We start from the raw sequence: 17487 nt of genomic DNA, 5'->3' as shown, positions 1-17487 counted from the left end.
GAAATGCTAAAGAAAACTTTCAGGCTGAAAGCAGATAACATCGGATAGTAATTTGAATCTATACACACACAGAAAAAGAATGCCAGTGGTAATTATGTGGGTAACTACAAAAAACAATATAATTTCACATTTTTGAATTTCTCCTAACTGATTAAATGAAATACCTTAAAATAATGAATGTATAATTATACTGTTTGGTCTATAATATAGAAATTTAACATATTTGACAATAACAGCACAAAGGATTGAGGTAGGAGAAAGACATATTGAAGTACAGAAATGACACCAGATGGTAATTTGAATTCACAGGAAGAAATGAAGAGGACCAGAAAAGGTAAATAGGTTAGTATAATAAGTTCTATAAATACATATCTACTGTCTGTTATACCATGCAAACAACAACCATACAAGTACTGGAATGGCTACATTAGCATCAGCCAAAATGGACTTTAAGAAAAAAAAAAAATGTAACTGGAGACAAAGAAGACAATTTTATAAGGACAAAATGCCAGTCCATCAGTAAAATACAACAGTTTTAAATACATATGTGCATAAAAACAGAATCTCAAGATACATTAAGCAAACTGACAGAATTGAAAGCACAATTAGTCAATTCAATAATAATAGTTAGAGACTTTAATACTCTACTTTTAATAATGGTTAGAACAGCTGTGCAGAAGATTAACAAGAATACAGAAAATGTTAACAGCAGTATAAACCAACTGTACCTCACAGACATTTACAGAACACTCTCCTCAGCAACAGCAGAACACACATTTTTCTCACATACACAAGGAACAGTCTCCAAAATAGACTGACTTGACCATTATGCAATCTATGCATGTAACAAAATTGCACTTGTACCTCATATATTTATACAAATTTTTCAAAATCTTGGGAAATTCAGAAATATGTAAATATTAAACAGCACACTCCTAAATAAGAATCAAAGAAAAAATCACAATGGGAATTAGAAAATATTTAAAGATAAATGAAAACAAAATCACAACATGCAAAAACCTACAAGATGCACCTAAAGCCATGCATAAAGGGAAATTCTTAGCCAGAAATATGTAAATTGGAAAAAGATAAAATATTTCAAATCAATAAGCTAACGTATTACTTTAAGAAACTGAAAAAAGAAGAGAACAAGGCAGAAAGAATCATAAAGACTAGAAGTTAACAATGACAATAAAAAACAGAACATATCATTGAAAATAAAAATTAGTTTTTGAAAAGATCAATAAAATTGATGAACCTTTAGTAGACTGACCAGGAAAAAAAAAAAAAAAGAAAGAAAGAAAGAGAGAGAAGAGCATATTACTAAAATCTGGAAATAAATAGAGGGCATCACTACTGACCTTACAGAAATGAAAAGGATTATAAGAGAATGAGGTAAACCAGTATATGCCAACAAATTGATGACTTAAATAAAATGAGAAAATTCCTAGAAAATACCAAAACTGACCCATGATTAAGTAGAAAATTTGAAGAGGCCTGTACAAAGTAAAGTAATTGTATTAGAAATTTTTTAACTTTCTATGAAGAAATGGCCAGGCCCTGTTGGCTTCACTGGTGAATCTATAGTATACTTAACACATAATTAATAGTAATTTTTAACAAACATTTCCCAAAATATAGAGGAGGAAAAACACTTCCCAACCCATTTTAAAAGGCTAGTATTAACCTAATATCAAAATGAAAGACATCACAGGCCGGGCGCGGTGGCTCAAGCCTGTAATTCCAGCACTTTGGGAGGCCGAGACGGGTGGATCACGAGGTCAGGAGATCGAGACCATCCTGGCTAACAAGGTGAAACCCCATCTCTACTAAAAAAAATACAAAAAACTAGCTGGGCGAGGTGGTGGGCGCCTGTAGTCCCAGCTACAGGAGGCTGAGGCGGGAGAATGGCGTGAACCCGGGAGGCAGAGCTGAGATCCCGCCACTGCACTCCAGCCTGGGTGACAGAGCGAGACTCCGTCTCAAAAAAAAAAAAAAAAAGAAAAGAAAGACATCACAAGAAAACTACATTTATGTATATAGATGCAAAAATTTTCAACAAAATACAACCAATCCATATATAGCAACATAAAAAGTTATTATATACCATGACCAAGTTGGAATTATCATAACAACACATAGTTTAGTGTCATAAAATCAATTAGTGTAATACAAACTATCAATACAATAAAGCAAAATAACCATATAATCATCTCAATGGACACAGAAAAAATATTTGACAAAATCCAAAACTCTTTCATGATAAGCACACTCAACAAAGTAGGAATACCAGGAAGAGGTTGAATAGGACTTCCCTAGCCTGATAGAAGACATCCATGAAGAAATCTACTACTACTATCATACTTACTGGTGAGAGACTAAATGGCTTTTCCCTTAAGATCGAAATGAGAGAACAGTATCTGTTCTTCCCACTTTTGTTAAACATTGTATTAGAAATTCTAGTCCGTACCGTTAGGTAAGAAAAAGAAACAAAAGGTATTCAGAGAGATAAGCAATAATTGAACTATCTCTTTATACAAGACATGACTGTGGATCTAGAAAATCAAAAGGAATTCACTAAAATGCTCTTAGAACTAATAAACAGGGTCAGCAGGTTTCTAGATATAAGGTCAACATCAATACAAACCAACTGTATTTCTATACACCAGTAATGAACAATCTAAAAATGAAATGTAAAAATGACTGCATTTGTAAAGGTATCAAAAAGAATACAGTAATTAGAAATGTAACAATAAAAGTACAAAACTGATACTCTGAAACTAAAAAAGAAAAAAATTAAATAAAGAATGCACCAATTAATGAAGATACAATCTACGTTCCCAAGGCAAAATACTTAACATTGTTAAAATGGCAGTAGTCTCTAAATTGGCCCACAGATACAATCAAATCCCTATCAAAATCCTAGCCAATAGGGTTTGGGAGAAATTGGCAAACTGACCCTAATATTCATATAGAAATGCAAGTAGCCAAGAATAGACAAAGTAATCTTTAAATAGAACAAAGTTGGAGGATGCACACTTGTTGAGTAGAAAGCTACTACAAAGGGATAGTAATCAAGATAGTGTGGTAATGGCATAATATAGATATGTAGGACCAATGAAACAGAATTGAGAGTTCAGAAATAAACCTTTACATTTATGATTGATTGACCTTTAATAAGGGTGCCTAGATAATTCACTGGGGGATAGAACAATCTTTTCCACAAAAAGTGCCAGGAAAACTGAATATTCACATGCTAATACATGAACCTGGACACTTTCCTTACACCATGCAAAAAAATTAACTCAAAATAGATCAAAGGCTTAAACGTAAGGAACAATCTGTAAAACTCTTAAAGCATTTGAGTGAATCACTGTGAACCTGTGACCTCAGCAATGGTATTTTAGATATAACACTAAAAGCATAAGCTACAATAGAAAAACATAGACAAATTGGGCTTAATCAAAATAAAAACTTGTGCTTCAAAGGATACCATCAGGAAAGTGAAAAGACCACCTACAGAATGGGAGAACGTATTTGCAAATCACAGATGTGAAAAAGGACTGGTATCCATAGTATATAAAGAACTCTTATAACTCAATTATAAAACTAATAAATATGTAATATGTATTTCAAGATAACTAAAATATTTTGAGTGTTACCACCACAAAGAAACAATAAATGTTAAAGTGAGGGATATGGTAATTATCCTGATGTGATCATAATATAGTGTACACATGCATCGAAACATCACACTGTACCCTATAAATATGTACAATTCTGTGTCAAACACAAATAAAAATAATTTTAAAATTATTCTTAAAGAATAAATAAGCCAAAGGCAAAATCTCTGAGTAGACATTTCTCCAAAGAAGACATAAAAATGGTCAATGGGCACATGAAAAGCATAGGCACAACATCATTGGCCACTAAAGAAATGCAAATTGAAACCACAATTAGATACTTCACACCCACTAGGATGCCTACATTTAAAAAGATAGACAATAACAAGTGTTGTCAAGGATGTGATGAAATTTGAACGTTCATACACTGCTAGTGGGAATATAAAATAGGACAGGTGCTTTGGAAAACGGTTTAGCAACTCCTCAAAATATTAAATGTAAACATATCATTTTACTCAGCATTTTACTTCTAGGTCAGTACTCAAGAGAAAGGAAAATGTACATCCATACAAAAACTTTTACATGAATGTTCCCTGCAGCATAATCCGTAATAATCAAAAAGTAGAAACAGTTCAAAATCCATCAACTGATAAGTATGTAAATAAAATGTGGTATAGGTTGAGTATCCTTTATCCAGAATGCTTGGGACCAGAAATGTTTCTGATTTTTTATTTTCTTAAATTTTGGAATATTTTCATATACACAATGAGAGATCTTGGGGATGAGACCCAAGTGTAAACACATAATTCATTTTTGTTTCATATACACCTTATATACACAGCCTGAAGGTAATTTTATACAATAAGTAATTTTGTTCATGGAACAAAGTTTGTGTACACTGAACCATCAGAAAGCAAAGGTATCAGGTGTGGAATTTTCCTTATGGTGTCATGTTGGTGCTCAAAAAGTCTCAAATTGTGGCGCATTCCAAATGTTGTATTTTCAGATTAGGGATACTCAACCTGTGTACCCTTAAAATGGAATATTATTCATCAGTAAAACCAATGAAGTCTTGACACATGATACAACCTTGAAAACACATAAAGGAAAGCCAGTCACAAAACACACGTTACATGATTCCATATATAGGACATGTCCAGAACAGGCAAAGCTAAAGACAAAAGTTACAAAATTGGTCGTCTTGGGCTGCGGGGGAAGGAAAGCAGCTACAAAATTGGTTGTCTTGGGCTGGGGGGGAAGGAAAGCAGCAAATTGGAGTAAGTAATAATAGGTACAGTGTTTCTTCCTGGTGTGATCAAAAATATTTTAAAATTGGAGTGTGGTGATGGTTATGTAACTCTGGGAACATACTAAAAACTACTGATTTATACACTTTAAATAGGTAGATTGTATGGTGTATATAAATTATATCTTAAGAAAATTGTTAAAAACTGATGCAAGCAATGCCCAAATAAAACTGAATGCTAAAATGAAAGTATCAATTTAAAATGAATATTGGTTAGGCAACCTTTGATCTATAAGATTAGGAAGAACAAGAAAAAGTTTTTCGAGGTGGCGTAAGTGACTATCATCTATGTATTTTAAGATAATTGAGGATTCAAGATTTTTTCTTGTCAGTCTCTATCCAGAGAGTTTGTAAATCCAAATAGTATCATGGTTCAATGAATGTCCTAATAAGAATTTTAGTATATGAATAAGCTGTGGCATTTTAATTGTGGAATTTAGATTTCTCTTAATGATATGTAAGTAGAGGATCAAGTATAGTTTGTACTGAATTCTACAGTTAAAAATCACTGTCATGAAATGATCCTAACAGTGAGAAAAAAGTGGGACTAAAGCATTCTCTGAAGATGACTGGTACTGGCTACTTGTGGCCATTCATTAATTTTCTTTGTAACCTCTTAGCTCTCCTAACACCCTTTGGTATCTCAGACATATACATACAGCATCATGAGACCGAGCCTTTTGTAGAGGTTGTCGGTGGTAATTTAGAAAATATATGGTCTCAGTTTTGAGAGTCAGCAGCAAAAGTGCACTCAATACCCAGTCTGCTGCATGTGGTTTGGCTTGTTTGAAGCACACATCTGAAAGGACTCAGTGGTCAAGAAGACATACATGGGCAGGCACTGTGTAGTTAGCAAGGGTCTCACTTGATATTAACAGGTGGTTGTAATACTAGGATCAGACTTACTTGAGTGCTCACTTCAAAAGAGAAGCTAAGGGAGTGGGAGGCTTCCCACTCTCTTGGGAAAGCTGAGCCAATAGTTCAACACTGTCTCATAGATGGTTATCTAGGGTCACTTAGAGGTGAGGTTAGCTTTGAAGCAGTACATATAATCCCTGACTATTTCCCATTATTATGAAGAACTAATTTACTCATGGGGTTTTTCTTTTGGTTTGTGTTTTTAGCCAAGGTAAAGGTAATGTTTTTATTTAAATATATTACATATTTTATTAAGAATTAAAAACACACTGTTTTTAGTGGTCACATAGACAATGGAAAAAGACATAGAAAACAAAATACTTTGTTCCCAAAGATAAATTATGTGAAGTATACCAAACCATTGAAATAAGATGAATGAAAGTTTTGTCTAGGTTATTAAACATAGTTCCATGATGAAGAACTCATATTTCCTTGTCTAGATTTCAGTATTTTGATTATCCCAGGATCTGGACTTTGGAGAACACATAAAGCAGGCAGCCTAGCACGTGGGCTTTCCCCATAAGTGGTGGAATCTGATGCAATTGATGAGTACCATTCTAGGGTTTTCCTAATACTGGTGATGTTAACTTTGATCACTTGGTGATGATGGTGTCTTCCAGATTTCTCCACTGTAAAGTTATTGTTTATCCCTCCACAGTTAATAAATATCTTATTAGATTCTTTGAGATTATGCAAACATACCATTACTCATCATAATTTCACCCAGTAATTTTAGCACCAATCAATGATTATTTTCTGTAACAATTATAACTGTGGTGTTTACCTAATGGTGATGTCCTCCTTTAATAGTATCTTCTATGTTGATTAGCTAAATTATATTTAAAGAAAGACATGTCCCTACTTCCTAATGTACTTATTTATTCAATGAAATATTATTATAACAGTGTAAAGGTAATGGGTGTTTTATTCTATGAGTGATAATCCATTATCATTATTTATTTTTTTCTCAAATGATTCCAGCCTTGGTCATTAAGAGCTCCTTCAGGTTGGCCCCTGTGTCCTTTTGGCATGGCCCCATTATTTTTTGAGCAGTTCATCGTCCTCTGGCATCACAAAATGTTCGAGGCTTAACTTAGTATTTTTTCTGTCCCAGTCCTGGAGTCAACTATTTTTCCAGGTATGCCTAGTTTCTTTCTTTTTTTTTTTTTTTGGAGAATGAATTTAAAAACCAAGATATGCGTACAAAGGTATACTCATTGTTACTGCCATGTCATTTTTATAGGCCCTTTCAGCTATCAGAGGTACAAATATATTCATGTATATGAACCCATACACACACAGCTATATTTAATATCTATGCCTATCTATGTGTATATATATTTAGAAGTAAATTCATATTCATACACCCAATTCTAATGTAATACCACAGAGTTCAGTTTTGCTTTTTTCTTTTCCTTGTTACTCTTTAACAACGAAAAATCTGGCCCTCATTTCTCACAATATATTTATTTATTTGCTCAATCTTAGTTACGGAATAGTTAGTACATTCCCAGACAGAAAACAAATTTACTCACTAGCAAATGATGTTTCTGTCCAGTTCTGTTTGTCCTTAACCTTATAGTACATGTTGACAGAGTTTGGATCTATGTCCCTGCCAAATCTTATACTGAGATGTAATCCCCAGTGTTGGAGGTGGGGCCTGGTGGGAGGTGTTTGCATCATGAGGGCAAATTTCTCATGGCTTGGTGTTGTCATTGCATGGCTTGGTTCTGTCCTCACAATAGTGAGTGAGTGTTAAAGAGATCTGTGTTTATTTAAGTTTATGCGCCCTGCCCCCAACTCCTGCTTTGGCCATGTGATGTGCCTGCTCTGTCTTTGCCTTCTGCAATGATTAAAAGCTCCCTGAGGGCTGAGCACGGTGGCTCATTCCTGTAATCCCAACACTTTGGGAGGCTGTAGTAGGGTATCACTTGAGGTCAGGAATTGGAGACAAGCCTGGCCAACATGGTGAAACCCTGTCTCTACTAAAAAAAATACAAAAATTAGCCAGGTGCGGTGGCACATGCCTGTAGTCTCAGCTGCTACTCAGGATGCTGAGGCAGGAGAGACGCTTGAACGCGGGAGGTGGAGGTTGCAGTGAGCTGAGATTGCACCACTGCAGTCCAACCTGGGTGACAAAGCGAAACTCCATCTCAAGAAAAATAAAAAATAAAAGCTCCCTGAGGCCTTGCCAGAAGCCAAGCAGATGCTACCTCCATGCTTGTATAGCCTGCAGAACTGTAAGCCCATTAAACCTCTTTTCTTTAGAAATTATGCAGTCTCAGTTATTTCTTTATAACAATGCAAGAACAGACTAACACACGTCATAATTAATGTTTTTCAAAGTTAGGTAGGTAGGTTCTTTCTGCCCCCCAACTCCTTCAGTGTTGTTCTTATCTGTAATACAGCTAGCTTCATTCACTGCTATTTGTATTCTATTTTTATTTCACCTACATCCTGGTTGATTTTAATTAGCATTCATTTGTCTTTTGGGGTTTGTGAAATAGTGCAATGATTCTAAGTGTCAGAGTTATGCAAACAGGTATACTCAGAGAAATCTGAATTCAGGAAGGTCCCTACTCCATTGCCATTCTGTTATTCTTTTTGCCCTTTTCCCATCCATGCCTTGTAGAAAACCAATTTTATTAGTTTCTGTTTCATCCTGCTTGTATTTCTTTTGTACCAGGAAGTTGACACATGTATATTTTTTTCCACAAAGAGTAGTGTATTCTTTTACCCTTTATTTTTTTCACTTAACAAGATGTTTTGGAAATGTATCTATATGAATCCATAGAGATCTTTCTCACTCTTACAGTTACACAGTACATCACTGTGTGGATGTAGCATTGTTTATTCAAACACTCTCTTATTTTGGGACATTCAAGTTGTTTCCAATGTTTTGCAGAACAAAAAATGCTGAAATGAGTAACTTTGTGCATATGTGTTTTCAAATTGATGAAAGTGTATCTTCAGGGTAAAATCCTAGCAGGGATATTTCTAGGTCAAAATGTAAGTGTATATGTATTGTCTCTTGATTAAGTTCTGCCTAAATAAGCAGCACCTAATCTAATAGATTACCCTGACTTTCCTTTTCAATTAATCAAAATTAAATGGGCTGTAATTTTTCTGTGGCAATTTACAATCTGGGTTTTTTCATGTGTAGTAAAGAATTTAGCCTTGGCCAAGAAAGGTCTGACCTTTGTCCTTGGCTCCAGGGAGGTAACCTCTAAACCCGTAGACTCTCCCAAGTGATAGGAGTGTTTTTGTTATTCATGATGGACTCCTCAGACCATACCTTATTGTCTGGGCTAAAGAGATGACTCACGGTCAGTCCCTTGGGTCACATATCAGCTGACTCCTGGGAAGGGGGCAGCTGAGACTGAGTTCAGCCACATGGAAAATAAATCCATCAATCATGTCTATGTAATGATGCCCTAATAACTCTGGACACTGAAGCTTGGAAGAGCTTCCCAGGTTGTTGATACTCCATGCATATGGTCACACATGGATGCTGTAAAAGGTAACACATCCAGAGGACACAGAAGACACTTGCTGCCCTCCCAGACCTTGCCCTCCACTCTTCCTTTCCATCTGCATTCTTTTCTGTGAGTATACAGTCTACAGGGAGTTCCGTCAGTCCTTCTAGCAAATTATTGAACCTGAGGATGGTTTTGGGAACCCCTCATACTTGCAGTTGATGTCAGAAGTGAGGGAAGTCTTGGTGACTGGGCTCCTTACTTTGTAGTTAGACCCAAACTCCTTGCAGTTGCTGTCAGAAGTTTGGGCCAACCTGGCAGTCTTGAAGACCATGCCCTCAACCTCACACTTTGGCTAACAACTCTGGGTGGTTCAGCACTTCTGCAGGCTAAACTCGAGATCTCTGGGTTAACAGAGAGAGAACTGGAAGATAATGTTAGTTTCAGTTCCAGTGGATGTTTAAAGAACTAAATATAAACTAGAATCCTTTACCAAAGGGTGAAGAGAAAGGTGCTCTGTTCTCAGATGTCCAGGTATAGGTGAGGAAGAGAAACTCCCCTAGGATCACATAAATAGAAGAAACTCAGACTATCAGGCATCCCTGCCCATCAGACATCAGAGGGATCAGACAGCTTCTCAAAGCACTTTATACAAAAAGCAGATGGTTATAAATACTCTACCCACCACAGGGATTCACTGCTGTCTTTAGGATTGTACCACTCATTCCCTCGCCACACCCTGCTGTTCCCCCACACCATGCATCTTTGTCCCCTAGTAGCCATGGTATTTGAGTCTTTGTCCAAAGCCCACTTGGAGAGATGAGCATTCTTTCTGCCACTCTGACTTCATTCTTTTGCCCCTCTCTCCTTTCTGTATCCAACCCCCAGTAAAGTAGACCGTAAAACTCTATATGCATTATTTTTTATGGAAAACTTGAGGGTCTTACATGCACCTAAAATTCCCTCTAAATCCTACCTCTTATTTTAATTAAGTCACAGTTGAAAGATGTATTCAGGCCACAAGCTACCTTTCATTCATTTCTACCTATGTTCATTTATGCTTTCATATTTATTAGAACTTGGAAAATAGTATATCTAAATAATCAGATATAGACAAGAACTCAGTTATATAGCACTCTCTCACCAAGCATCCCATCATTCCATAAATTTAGCCAAAGACAGAACAAACCACAGCCCTTTGGAGACAAAATCAATGTCAAGAAGCCTGTGTTGGCTATTCATAAGCAAGCCTTCAGACTTCCAGTAATCCTGACTGATTTCCTGACCCACTACATATCAAAACTTTAAGACTAAGCAGAAAGGCTTATTGAATTTGATAAATTAAAGGTAGCAAGAAATGAAGATGTGACAATTGATTCCTTGAGAAACTAACGGTGTATTTATAAACAGAACTTAACACAGCATAAGAGCTCAAAAAAAAAAAAAAAAAAAAAAAACCCACATTGGGAGAGGATCAGGAAGAATAGCTAATGGATGCTGGGGCTTAAGACCTGGGTGATGGGATGATCTGTACCACAAACCACAATGGCATGCATTTACCTATGTAACAAACCTACACATCCTGCACATGTACCCCTAAACTTAAAAGTTTGGGGGAAAAAAACACATCGGGGCAAGTGGTCATTTATACTTGAATAAGCCCCAGTGCCATCCTTGAATTCAAGATGAGGCTAATATATGTTTCAATGGTGATCCTAAGTGATCAAGAAAACTAAATTATGTATACCATAGTCTATTAAGAAAGAACATACTTATAATATGATATTCAAGAAGAATTTACCTTCAAAATTATTTTTAAAAAATTATTGGGCCATAACCTTTATGTTAGAATGTTGGTTTTCTATGAACAATTCTAGATGTCTAAGAATTTATTGTAATTGATTTTGTTAAGGCTTACTGTGGGAAGCCTACTTTCAGGTCACAAATGTTAGTGACTTAAAGTCTATGAAATCTTTCTGGAGGGAATCTTTCCTCTACATTCCACAAATAATCATCAACCCTACCTCTAATACGTACACACCATATGGCTTGCATGAGATTCATCTTCCATGAATTTAGTGTCTATGTACCAATTTCCCTTCTTGACAGCACACTGAACAACTTTTACATTCCTATGGATAGCACTTCAAATGCTGGAGATTTACAGTAAGCTGTATTTGATTATACTAACACGTAGAGTCAGTCTTTTTAATAGTAAATATTTTTCCAGCTTTATGAAGGCATTACTCATAACAGCCACAATACAGAAACAACCTAAGTGTCTGCCAATGGATGACCAGATAAAGAAAATGTGGTATATACATATAGATGATGAAATATCATATTCATCCTTTAAAAAGAAGGAAATATTGCCCTTTTTGACAAGAATGACTCTGGGGAACATTATGCCAAGTGAAATAATCCAGACACAGAAAAACAAACAATGCATGACCTTATTTATATGTGGAATCAAAAATGTCAAACTCATAAACAGAAAGTAGAATGGCAGTTGCTAGGGGCTGAAGCAAGGGAAAATGGGGAGATATTGGTCAAACGGTGCAAAGGTTCAGTTATGCAGGATGAATAACTTCTGGAGACTACAGCACAGTGACTACTGATATTAATATTGTATAGTGTACTTGAAGTTTGCTAAGAGAGTGGATATTAAGTGTTCCTATCACACACGCACACACACACATCATAGTGGTTTGAGGTGATGGATATGTTAATTCGCTTTACTGCTGTAACTATTTCATAATGTATACATATGTCAAAATATCATGTTCTATACCTTAAATATATACCATTTTTACTTCTAGAAATCTAGATTATATTCTGGTTATTGATAATTTTAATGGAAGACAGCTACTTAAAAAAGAAAATTAGGCAAGGGAAATGTGCACGTCTATGTGTGTGTGAATGTATATATATAATCTATAATATATACACACATATTTTATAACAATTTTTAGATCACAGACATTTGGCACATAGTCAGTGGGCTACGAATTATGAAAATATTTGTACAGTACATTGTAATTTGGTTGTCAAGGGGAAGATTGGGGCAACTTAAATAGAACACAATTAAACAATGACAATCTGCTTCATATTTATGCAAGTCATCATTTGGAGTTCTCTTTTCATAGGTGAAAAATGTTGGGAGATGGAATCAACAAAATTGATAGACTTAATTAACATTTTAAACCTTTTTGGTAAAAAAAAAAATTGGCTTCTACTTTATTTTTAAATAGTCTTTCATTGTGCAATAGAAAGCCTTTGGACTTTAGAGACAGAAAGTTCCGAATTCAAATCCCGACTTAAGTCATATATCTATAGGCAAGTTTTTCATTTTTCCAAGCTAAAGTTCTGCTGTATGTGGCAGGATGAGTGAGAAATTAACTTGCCTGTTGTTTTCACTCTTCCTAAAGGAAACTGGCCCAATTCAGCACCATCCTTCTGTTGTCATGGAGGTCTATGGGCCCAGTATTGCCATATATCATGCATTTTATTTATTTGTTTGTTTGTTTGAGACAAGGTCTGGCTTTATTGCCGAGGCTGAAGTGCAGTAGCATGATCTTGGCTCACAGCAACCTCCACCTCCTGGGCTCAAGCCATCCTCCCACCTCAGCCTTCCAAGTAGCTGGGACTATAGGCATACACCTCCATGCCTGGCTAATTTTTGTATTCTTTGTAGAGACGGGGTGTCTCCATGGTGCCCAAGGTGGTCTCGAACTCTAGAGCCAAAGCAATCCGCCCACCTCAGCCTCCCAAAGTGCTGGGATTGCAAATGTGAGCCACACCACCCAGCACATCTCCTGCATTTTAAAGAGAATCATGAAATCCAATATTTTATGTTAAACTCTCCCAGTTGTTAAATATTTGTAGTTTTTTTCATTTTTAATACAAGGAAGTGTGGGTAGGGCATGTCTGCTGTTCAGAGCTCATCTAATAACACCAGTTTGCATCTTCTGGCCAGGACCATGAGGAACTGAAACTGCATTATCTAGCAAGGGTGTAGAGGTTGACAGTAACCAGAAATGAAGCCTGGAAAGGGGGCCAGGGTTTTCTGTGTGGACAAGACCTTGGCCTTCACAAACATGGTACTAGGGGGCCGCAACTCCCCAGCTTGAGATGGCTGTCGAGGTGACCCTGAGGAACCACATCAAGTATTGTTGTTTAGGGAACCTTTGTGATGATTCCTCTTATGTGCATTTGGCAAAGAAAGAGAAAAACCACCAAAGGAGTTGTCTACCTCTTAGTAGGCCAACGGTCTTAAGCACAGAGCAACAGCGAAGGCTGCCACCAATGACTGACCACATAATTCCCAGGGTTCTTTAATGGCCCAAGGTCAAAGAGACCCTCCTTGATTCCAGGAATTCACATTTTTCTTTTTCTGGGTTTTCTCCCTCATTTTGCTGGAACACATCCTTCAGTAACTTCTAAGACAGGGTGCACTGAAAATCAACAGATATCTACTTCTTACCTCATTAGCCACCCCATCTTCAGCCTAGTATAGGTGCTATCCCAGGCTGCTAAGATCGGGCTGCAGGGCCTGGGGACAGGGCAATACAGGCTTCCACTCCCATAGGGAAACCCTAAACCCAAGAATAATGCTGAGTTTTCCAAAGCTATCATTGCAGTGCTATTCTTTACCCTGCTCATGGATTATATCCACTTCTGTGGCCTGATTCTGGTACCAAACCTCCCCATATGGTGATGTAGAATAATAGGAAGAGCTACGTAGGAAGGAAGACCTGAATTTAAATCTTGATCCATCCATTTTCTTGGCATATTACCTATGTTTTCTAAGTTTCAACATTTTTATCTATAAAGTGAGGATGGTGCATACCTCTCTGTAGTGTCATGAGAATGACCTATATTTGGCACTTACTAAAGGATATTGAAAGGACTTTTGGAACACAAGTTTGACATGCCCCCAGATATTCAAAATTTTTTACATGTGCAATAAGAATACTCTATTTATTTGTCCCTACATATGTGTACATATTTAGAAGAAATCAGTGGCAGCTTAGATCTTTATCCTCATCTCCCTGTGCTTATTACTAATTCAAGTCCTCTTAGCTCCAACCAGTTTTCAGTATTAAGATTTAAGACAGAAATAGCATTGAATAATTTGTATTCACCTACCAAATTGGGCTTGAAAAATAAAAAGGAAAGCATGACTTAAAATATAGTCGTTAAAGCACAATGTTGGCTTAATGCACCTTAAAAATCCCTACTCATAAAATGTCCTGCAAAAGGTACTCAAAGTGCATAGCTGGTTGATTTTGCTCAAGGAAATGACTTCAAAGCTTCTGACAAAAAATGAAAATATAACCAGCCTCTCTAGCTGAGACAAATTCAGTGCATTTAGTATTTTATTCCCAATGACTAGCTTTATTAAAGGTACAATCCAGACATATAGCATTATGTTTTTTTTGCCTAATGACTAACAGCAGGCAAAAACGTTGAAAACTTTTAATATGTGAGATTATTTGTCCCAGAAAGACAAATCTAGTTGGACTGAAGTTATGAGTTCATACTGAGTTCTAAAGGGTAAAATTCAATACAAGCCAAGAGTGGGAATTTTTTCTTGGATGAAAACACTATTGACTGTGGTCATTCACCAAGACCAACCTGAAATTATCACAACTCAGCCAGCCTGTGGCAAGACGAAGAATAAGAACAACTTTGGCTACATTCTTGAACTTTGAATATTCATTCAAAGTAACCATTAGCTATACTGCCATAGACAATGCAAGATAAGAAACCTTTCCTGATTAAGCCCAGTAAAGAAACTTTGTGCTCTTGATATTTAAATAGGTTGGATTCAGTTTTTTATATGTCAACAGGTTGTACTGTAAATAACTGCAAGTTGCGTGTAAATGTTCTTTTCACCAGCTACATGGGACACCTTTCTTTTATTTTGGTATCACCACTTGAATGTCTTCTAGGAACCTCAACCTCAATAAGTTCAAATACTGTCTCAGCTGTTCATCCCATACCCCTCTTAGACCTGACCTACCTCCTAAATTTTCTATGTCTATTTATAACCCCCACTTACTATGGGATACATTTCCTCACCCATCATATCCAATATTTCAACAGGTCCTATCAACACTGCCCACAAAATCTATCTCAGATATCTCCACCTTTGTTCCAGTGATCATCCCCTCTTGCTCTTACAACTGCATCAGCTTTGTAGTTTTCTTGCTTCCACTCCTGCCATCCTCCAATATATTCACTACACAGAAGATGAGGTGTTTTTAAAAAAATGTCAAAAATCAGACCATATTACTCCATTGTTTAAAATCTTTCCACGGCTTCCTATCAAACTTAGAATAAATCCAAAAGTTCTTACCATGGCCCAGAAAGTTCTCTATGGTCTGGGTTCTGAGTCTTTTCTTGTGCCTCTCTTCCCCTGGCTCTGTGTACCTTTACTACACAAGCCCCTTAAAAACTCAAACTTCATTCTAGTATCAGGATCACTGGACAAGCTATTTCCTTTTCATGGAAAGTGCTTTCTGTTACTCTGAATGGTTGCCACATCCTCATCATTCAGCCCTGAGCTTAATATTACATTCTCAAAGAGGTATTTGTTTCTGCAATAGCCATACCCAGCACCCCATTTAGGTGTTCTGCACTACTGTCCCTTATTTGGGTTCTTCATAACGATAAACAAATTTTAATTATTGTATTCATACGTGTTTATCTTTTCCATTTGCCTCTTCTACTAGAATGCAAGGTTTGTGAGTGTTGGTATAGTATCTTGTTCAATGTTGCATTCCTAGTACAGTGATGCACATAAACTTAGAAATGAATGAATGAATAAGTAAAACTGGCGACAAGATGACTATTATTTGAGCACTGTTCATGTTCTAGCTATTCTAGTAGGCATTTCAAATATAATACTCAATTCCTTTACAAGAGAATTCATAACAAAGCTTTTTCAAAAACCTAGATATCATTTCACTTTTCTGCTTTCCTGAATAAATCATACATACATATGTTTATAATAATTTCCTATGTTCTTCTTGAAGATGTCCAAGGCCAGATACTCTGTCAGATCCCAACATGTTTTTTTTTGTTTAATGATTATTTCTTGTAGTCCTATGTTTTAAACATGTTTGTTTCCATTAAGCACTTTGCAAAACAAGGTAAACAACTAATCTTCCTTATTCATGTAAAAGGCAGTTATGACCATCTTTCAGCTTTGAACCACATCAATTAGTTGCTTTAGAATGTCTTCAAGGGATCAATTTTCAATCACTTTCATCATTTAGTTTTTGAGGTAGTAGATTGACAGTAATACTAGGAACATAACTTGAATCAAAACCAGGTTCAACTAGGTTTCTTCCAGTCAATCTTGAAGATTTTTTCTCATTCTTAATCTCACGTGACCTCATAGTTTTTGAAACTATCCATCATACTCTATTTCTTTAAACTCTTTTCATTCTTGCTTCTTAGGGCTCCATGTGATTCTGTACCTCTTCCCATATTTCTAACCACTCTTTCTATATCTTTTTCTCTCTATTTCTCTTGAGCCCTGAACTTTGGCAACACTCAGACTCTACTGTTTGTTCTGCTTATTTCCACATGCATTCATTCTAATAGACAAAAACTGCACATTTTATGAAGACCAGCCCAAATCTCTCTCTAGATTTGTCAGTAGTCGGTCTGTATTTTTTAGATTGCTGAGTCAAATGATGGCACGTGGAGTATGTACAACCCAATGGATGACATTAATATTCTCAGAATTAGGGCCTAACACAACAGAAACGATGTAAGAAAGTAAGATAAAAATAGGGAATTCAGAAAGCATTTAGTTTTGTGAGGCAGTTAGCTGTCATCATGCAAGAAATGCAGGCTTCCCTCTGCGAAGGAGTAGGTAGTATTTTACGGCCTTTAAGTGTCCTGAAAGCTAAAGAGAGGCAGAATCCTATCTAGTAGTAAAGGATGTTTGTTACAGCCTTTGTAGGAATACAGCTGTGCATAAGGGGAACTGGAATCTGGGAGAAAACAGACAGCTGAAGGGGAGGAAATCTGAGTCCCCAGTGGTCATATTGGGCATAAAAAATATGCAATGTGCCCATAAGTGGCACAAGTGGAATCACCCTTGAAACATATGAATTTCAGGGCATTTGTCCTCTTCAAACATCACTGG

General features: G+C 36.4%; 1 protein-coding gene across 1 annotated transcript in view; it reads right to left on the bottom strand.

Annotated features, from left to right (window-relative positions):
- KCNN2 (potassium calcium-activated channel subfamily N member 2) overlaps nt 1-17487 on the bottom strand; it is a 272306-nt gene that overhangs the window by 151233 nt on the left and 103586 nt on the right. The gene's annotated exons all lie outside the window — the stretch shown is intronic.

The sequence above is a fragment of the Macaca mulatta genome, chromosome 6 (assembly GCF_049350105.2).
Source record: "Macaca mulatta isolate MMU2019108-1 chromosome 6, T2T-MMU8v2.0, whole genome shotgun sequence".
In the NCBI taxonomy this organism is placed as follows: Eukaryota; Metazoa; Chordata; class Mammalia; order Primates; family Cercopithecidae; genus Macaca; species Macaca mulatta.
Note: the sequence above shows the minus strand (reverse complement) of the source record. Positions and strands in the feature narration are given on the sequence as shown.